Genomic DNA, 7,578 nt, shown 5'->3' with positions numbered 1-7,578 from the left:
AAGTCACCGTACTGAACTGTGAGACCCTCAGCCCCCTGTGTCAGTGAAAGCCAGGATCCCCCACTTCAACAGTCCACACCTTCACCCTGGCAGGAGGTTGGAGGAGTCTTCTCTGGAGAAACTATTTGCCCCTCCCTCCCCAAAAGCACTGACAATTATGGATACCTCAGTGAAAAATCAAGGTCAATGACCCAAACCCCCTGCATATGTAGACTGAGCTCCCAAACTCCAGAAAGCAAAGAGAAACTGAATGGTAGGAAATACGTGCATATACACAATTTTTCAGAATTGAACAACATGAATCTTCAGATTAAAAGGATCCATGTGCTCAGCACAGTAAATACCAATAGCTACCATTTATCACACACTTGCAATGTATGAGGTACTCTTCTAAGTACTTTATGATATTAACTCATTTAATTCTCAGAAAAAATCATCTGAAGTGGGTAATACTGTTATTCTCATTTTACAGGTGAGGAAATAGAGACACAGAGAGGCTCAGTAAGGGTACCCAGAGAGTAAATGACAGAGCTTGGGTTTGAACCCAGGCAATCTGCTTCCAAAAAGAACCCATACCAAGGAACATCATTATGAAATATCACAATTCCAAAGGAAAGGAGAATGTCCTAAAAGCTTCTGGAGCAAGATAATAGGTCATTCACCTATATGGAAATCAGAAAAGCTTTGATACCAACCCTGATATAAGTTTCCCTACATTAAACCCAGCATATATGGGATTGAAACCAAAACACTCATTCCCCGCTTACTCTCTGGCTTCCTGGCTCCAGAATCCACTATCCTCCATGGAGACAGGCACAGCCAAGGACAAGCACCTGGATTCGTGATCTCCTCCCTGCAAAGAGATACAGGCTGGTGGGGAAGCTGCTGAGCAGCAAGCTCATGGGCTCCCTCCTCTCTGCAAGTGTCTCAAGGCCAAAGACAGGCTGGTGGGAAAGCTCCGACCAGCAAGGCCATACGCTCCCTCTCCCCTACCTAAAACCCCAAATAAAAACCCTTTTAGCTTTTTGGGGAGTGTGGAATTTCAGAATTAGCTGCCCTCTCTCCTTGCTCAGCGCTGTGCAATAATAAAATTCCTACTTTCTTCCACTACAGACCGTGTCAGAGATTGGCTTGCTGCACAACAGGTGAGAGAACTCACTTCAGGTTTGGTGTCAGCTTTAGACTTCTGACAGTTACAATCAAGTAATGTCTTCTAATTTTTCAGAAAAATGACCTTCAGTCTAGAGTTCTTTGCCCAGCCAACTACAAACAAGAGTGAGGGCAAAATAAAGACATTTTTAGATATGCCAAGTGTCAAAATTTACCTTCCATGCACCCTTTCTTAGAAAGGTATAGGAGGATGGGCTTCACCAAAACAAGTAAGTAAACAAAAAAGAGGCAAAGGATCCAGGGAACAGGGGTCCCCCACAGAGAGGGCAGAAAAGAAACTCAATTTTTCCATTTGTAAATTGAGATAATTAATAAATAGTGTCAGGGATCCATATAGAAAAATTTCCCTCAGATACACAAACATCCAAATTATCTTCCAGTTTTGTTTGTGCGTGTATGTATTCCATTTTTACATTTTTTATGTGTAGCTCATCACTCTATATAGAATTTATTTTTGTAACTTTTGAGAATCTTATCACTGAGAAGGTTATTTCCTATATTTTGAGTTTGTGTTTTTACATCCGACGCAGTTGAGGATCCAAACATTTGTGCTTTCCAAATTTCTAGTCAACTATCCAGATGCCCCTCATTCTATGTTATCCTTTCTCAACTGATTGTATGTGCCAAATAAACTATGGACAGCTACATAGATGACCTTATTTAGAACTACATCATCCCTGTGAAGTGGGTACTATTATTTACCCCCATTTTATAAATGAAGACCCTAAAGATTTGAGAGGATAAGTGGTATGCCCAAGGTTGCACAGCTAAGCAGTCCCAGAGCTGGATAGGAACTATACTTCAGCTATTGGGTTAAACTGCTGAGATGGGAGGCTGGGCTGTGTGTGACATCCATCTGTGTCTTTACATTCTCCAATGAGACATGGTTTTGATGACAGAAACATATGTAATATATTTCAAAACAGGTAAATCTCCTCTATTTACTTTTATTTTTCTAAAAGTTTCTTCCCCAAATTTGTAGGTTGAAGCCCTAATGCCCCAATGTGGTGGTATTTGGAGATGGGGCCTCTGGGACATAAATAGAGTTAGATGAGTCATGAGAGTGGGACCCTTGTGATGGGATTAGTGCCCTTATAAGAAGAGACACCAGAGGGCTCTCTCTCTCTCTCTCTCCCCTGTGGAGCTCAAAGAAGAGGTCACATGAGCACACAGTGAGATGGCCGCTGCCTATAAGCCAAAAGAAGAGCCCTCAGAATGAAACCTACCTTGCTGGCACCTTGACATTGGACTTCTCAGCCTCTAGAACTGTGGAAAATAAATTTGTATTGTTTAAGCCACCCAGGCTATGTTATTCTGTTATGGGAGCCTGAGCAGACTAATACAATATCATACCTACTTAAATTTCTGGATGAACTTTAATATTCTACACTACTTCTCCCAACTCTATGGGATGTGTGTCCTCTCCCCTTTCACTCTACTTTCTCTCTTTCTCTCTCATTTTAATTTTCTAAAAATGCAATACTTATTCATAGGTGGTGTTTCATGGGGAAAGCCAACCTGGACAATTCAGTACACAGTCCACTAGGGCTAAAATAACGCTTTGGTATCCTTTATTACAGGGATAACAATAACATAGAAGATCATTTTTGTTCTCTCGAGTCCTCTTGTCTGTTTGTGCTTTTACATCATTAGGCTCATGTTGTAGATGCTTTTGGAATTGCAATTGTTTTTCACTGAATATTAGATGGTGCTCAGGTCCTAAGCCTTCATAGCAGAGTGCTAAAGAGCTTGCACTCGGGAGTCATAAAAGTCTATATTCAGATTCCAGCTCAACAGCTCCCTAATTTTGTGATATTAGTCAAATTACTTCATTTTTCTTAATCTTATTTTTCCACCTGTAAAGAGGCATTTTTATAGGCACTAAACAACAGGTTTGTTATGCTAGGTACCCGTAACCACTCAAAAATAGAAACTATCAATATTTCAATTTATGGTTTTTTAACTTGCTACAAAAAAGTAAATGCTCATTTATGGAGAAACAGCAAGGTATAAAGAAAACAAACGAGAGAATGCAGGTATTACCAATGTTAGCAATCAGAATCATTCTTGACTCCTCTTTCTCTAAACTATATTCAATACATCAGAAAATTCTGTGGTTCTATCTTCAAAAGGTACCTTTTTCATCACCTCCACTGCTACTACCTGGTCCAGTTCACTATTTTCCCTCACTTGGATTATTGCTCACTTGTATCCCCCACAGTTCATTCTCCAGCTAGCACCCAAATCATTCTGTTAAAATGTAAGTCAGACCATCCTGTTTCTAAGTTCAAAACCCTCAAGCGTTTCCCATTTCTCTCAGAATAGATCCAATGTTCTTATTATAGTTTGCTTCAAGCAATACAGCGTTCCTTGCTGGTTTGTGATATGCCCACACATACTCCCACCTCAGGGCCTTTACCTTCTGCGAAGATGCTCTTTCTCCAGTTATCAAAGTGGCTCACTTCCTGACCTCTTTCAGGTCTCTATTAAAATAGCATCTCATCAGAGGGACATTCCTTGATTATCCTCTATAAAACAACTCCCCACTTCTTATTGCTATTCTCTTGGGGGTTGATTATATTTTATCTTCCTTTCTTCCTCTTTCCTAGTTTGAAGTTAAATATTATACTTCTGTTCTTTTCTTGGTTGCCCTGAAAGTTATAACAGAAAAGTACATTCATGTAGACAAATATTTTGATGAATCTTCAAAATTAAACACGTCTATGTAACGAGCTCATAGATTACAATTAGAAATTATAGCGTTCCAGAAGCACTCCTGTGCTCCCCTTCCAGTCACTATCTTCCAAAGGGTAACTTCTAGCACTATAGATTAATTTCACTTGTTTTTGAACTTTATATAAATGGAATCACACGGTGTGTATTTCTTTTGTGTCTGGTTTCTTTTGCTCAATACTATGTGAGATTCATCGATATCATTGTCTGTAGTTATAGTCTGTTTCTTTTCTTTCTTTTTTTTTTTTTTTTGAGGAAGATTAGCCCTGAGCTAACATCTGCTGCCAATCCTCCTCTTTTTGCTGAAGAAGACTGGCCCTGAGCTAACATCTGTGCCCATCTTCCTCTATGTTATATGTGGGATGCCTGCCACAGCATGGCCTGACAAGCAGTGCGTAGGTCTGCAGCTGGGATCCGAACTGGTGAACCCTGGGCTGCTGAAGCAGAACATGTGAACTTAACTGCTGTGCCACTGGGCCGGCCGAAGTATTTTTTTTTTAACTCTGCATTGAATTCTCGGCTGTCAACTATTTCCTCACGACACATTGAAGATTTCATTGCACTGTCTTCTGACTTCCAATATTGCTGATGGTAAGTTAGCTGTCACAATGCCACTTGTGTTAGTTATCAAATTTTGCCACTGTTATTAGTTAGTGATTGGTGCGTAACAAATAACACCACAACTTAATGGCCTAAAAATAGACATTTTTAATCTTACATTTTTCATGAGTCAATAATTCAGAAGCTGCTTAGATGGAAGGTTCTGGCTCAAGATGCAGTCAATATGAGGTTGGAGTCAAGATGTTGGCCAAGGTTGGAGTTATCTGAAGGCTTGACTGGAGCTAGAGGGTACAGTTCCAAGATGGCTCACTCACGTGGCTGGCAAACTGATGCTGGTTATTCAGCTGGTTTTCCTCAGAGCAAGCAATTAAAGAGTGTTTAAGGCAGAAGAGGCAACCTCCTTTAAGACTTAGCTTCTGAAATCACACATTATCACTTCCACCACATTCTTTTCTTCAGAACTGAGTCTGCCTCACATTCAAGGGGAGAGGAATTAGTCTCCACCTATTGGAGGAAGGTGTGGGCGTGTTTTAAGGCCACCACAACAACCCTTAAGATTTTCTTTTTTTGTCTTTAGTTTTTTGAAGTTTCACTATGACTCGTCTAGGTGTGGATTTCTTTTTATTTATCCTGTTAGAGAGTTATTTGGCTTCTTAAATCTGTCTTTTGGTGGCTTTCATAGGTACTGAAAAATGTTCAGCCATTATTTCTTCAAATACTGTTGTTTCCCCTACCTTCTCTCCTCTTAAACTTATGCTAGATCTTCCCACAGTATCATCGATGTCTCTTATTCTCTCTTCTGTATATTCCATCCTTTTGTTTCTCAATGCTTCATTCTAGATAATCTCTTCTGACCTACCTTCCATTTCATTTATTCTCTATTCAACTATATCTAATCTGCTGTTATATGCATCCACTGAATTCTTCATTTTGTTACTATATTTCTCAGTCATAGAATTTCTATTTAGTTTATTATATCTGTTCTGTTACTTTTTATAGTTTCCAGGTACCTGCCAAAACTGAGTTATTTTTCATTTCTTTGACCAAAGAAAACATAAATTGTTTTATAGTTTACATCTGATAATTCCAAAAGCAATTATCTTCACAGGTCTATTTCTGTTGTTTGTGTTTCTGCTGAAAAACTCACTAAAAGAGTCTAATTTCCTTGTGTACCTGGTTATCTTTAATTCTGTACTTAATATTTCTATGAAAACTTATATGTAGGAACAACTTAAGGCCTACAGTTATAGTGCTTTTCTCCAGAGAGGATTTGTATTTGCTTTTGCCAGGCATCTGATGGCATCACAGTCAGAGACCACCTTAAACCAAGACTGAGACTTGAGACAGGCATTTTGACCCCAGCCTGTAAATTCCTCTGCTGTTCCACTAATTCATCCTCATCCTAAGGGTGTAGCCCTTTCGAGTCCCAATTATTGTACAGAGGGCTTTCTATTTCATTCCCACACATTGTGTTTTATTTATTTTTTCTTTTTGAAGTGCAAAAGGAAGATTATAATTTTTCAGTGAGGTAAATGACCTCAGGGCAAAAGTTCTTTCCAAATTGGATTACTATCTTGGATCTTGGCTTTCCAGTGTTTGGCCTGTTAGTTCCCTACTATCCTGCCATCTCTCGATTGTTATGGCTGAATTGTGTCCAGTCCCCTTACCCCCAAATTCATATGTCAAAACCCTAACCCCTAGTACCTCAGAATGTGACTGTATTTAAGTCACATATTTAAGTGATTAAACTTGCTGACCTTAAACAAATATGCAGCCAGTTATTTCCCCAGCAAAAATGGGTTTGTTTGGGATCAATAAAGAATTGCAACTCAAGATCTGCAACTTGACCAGCCACCTCAAGTTCTGAGACGCGAGGGGAGGGGAAACTTCTATTAAGGGGAAGAGGAAGTCAGGAGGGCTACAGTAAAGGAAGAGTCCATTGGAGGAGACTGGAAGTTTGAAGCGTAGTAGCTTTTCACTGGCCGAGTGTGACTGTCTCATTGGCTAAGCTCTCGCCAGGCAAGAAAACGAAGTCTTTCTTCTTTCTCTTGAGCTCTGCCCTGTCGTAGGGCATGAAAGCTCCCTCTTCTGGCCTCCGGACTCCATTTTAAATGAGGTTTCTGTTTATTAATTTTCACAAACTTAAATCACTTTGAAGAGGTGATTAAGTTAGAACGAGGCATTAGGGTATGCTCTAATCCAATCTGACCTTCCAAGAAGAGGAAGTTTGGACACAGAGACACCAGGGTCATGCAAACACACAGAGGAAAAACCACGTGAGGACACAAGGAAAAGGTAGTTATTTGCAAGGCAAGGAGAAAGGTCTCAGGAGAAACTAACCCTGCTGAGACCCGGATCCTGGCCTTCTAGCCTCCAGAACTGTGAGAAAATAAATTTCTCTTGTTTAAGGCCCCGAGTCGGTGGTGTTTTGTTATGGCAGCCCTAGCAAACTAATACACTCCTTTGAGAACATTAAAAATAGATATTCCAGACTTTTATTTTTAAATTTTATTGTTTTTTGAAATGGGTTCATATAAATATCCTAGCCTACTATGATCAGAAAGAGGAACTCCAGTCATCCTCTACCCCCATCTCCATAGACTGCTTCCTTTTTCCTCATAGCCCTTACCGTCACCTGGGGTATCACCTATCTAATTTTCTGTTTATAATTATCGAGTATTTAATTTTGCCAGAATTACGATCCCAGAAAGCCGGGCCTGCGTTTTGAACACTGCTGTATCCTCAGAGCCTGTAACAATGAGTGCAGAGGTAGGCACTGGGAAGATAGTTGTCAGTGAATGAATGAATGAATGAATGACAGAGAAAGGGCTTCCCCACCGGAAGCACTGGCCGGCCACGTGGTCCCCCGGGACCCCAGTCAGCAAACAGGGCGGTCCGCCCCGTGGCCTCCGCCCCTGGGTCTGGGCAGCCCCGGGGGTGCGCGTGCCCAGGGGCGCGTTCCGCCGCGTCCGGTGCCGGGTTTTCGGCAGCGCCCTGCATCCCGGCGAGGGCGGGCTGGGGCGGCCGCCGGGGGCGGAGCGGGCCGCGGGGCGCCGAGCCCGCCGGAAGACGCGCGGCCGCTGGGCCGGGAGCCGCGGGGCCGCGGGGGTGGGC

The sequence above is a fragment of the Equus quagga genome, chromosome 5 (assembly GCF_021613505.1).
Source record: "Equus quagga isolate Etosha38 chromosome 5, UCLA_HA_Equagga_1.0, whole genome shotgun sequence".
NCBI lineage: Eukaryota > Metazoa > Chordata > Mammalia > Perissodactyla > Equidae > Equus > Equus quagga.
Note: the sequence above shows the minus strand (reverse complement) of the source record.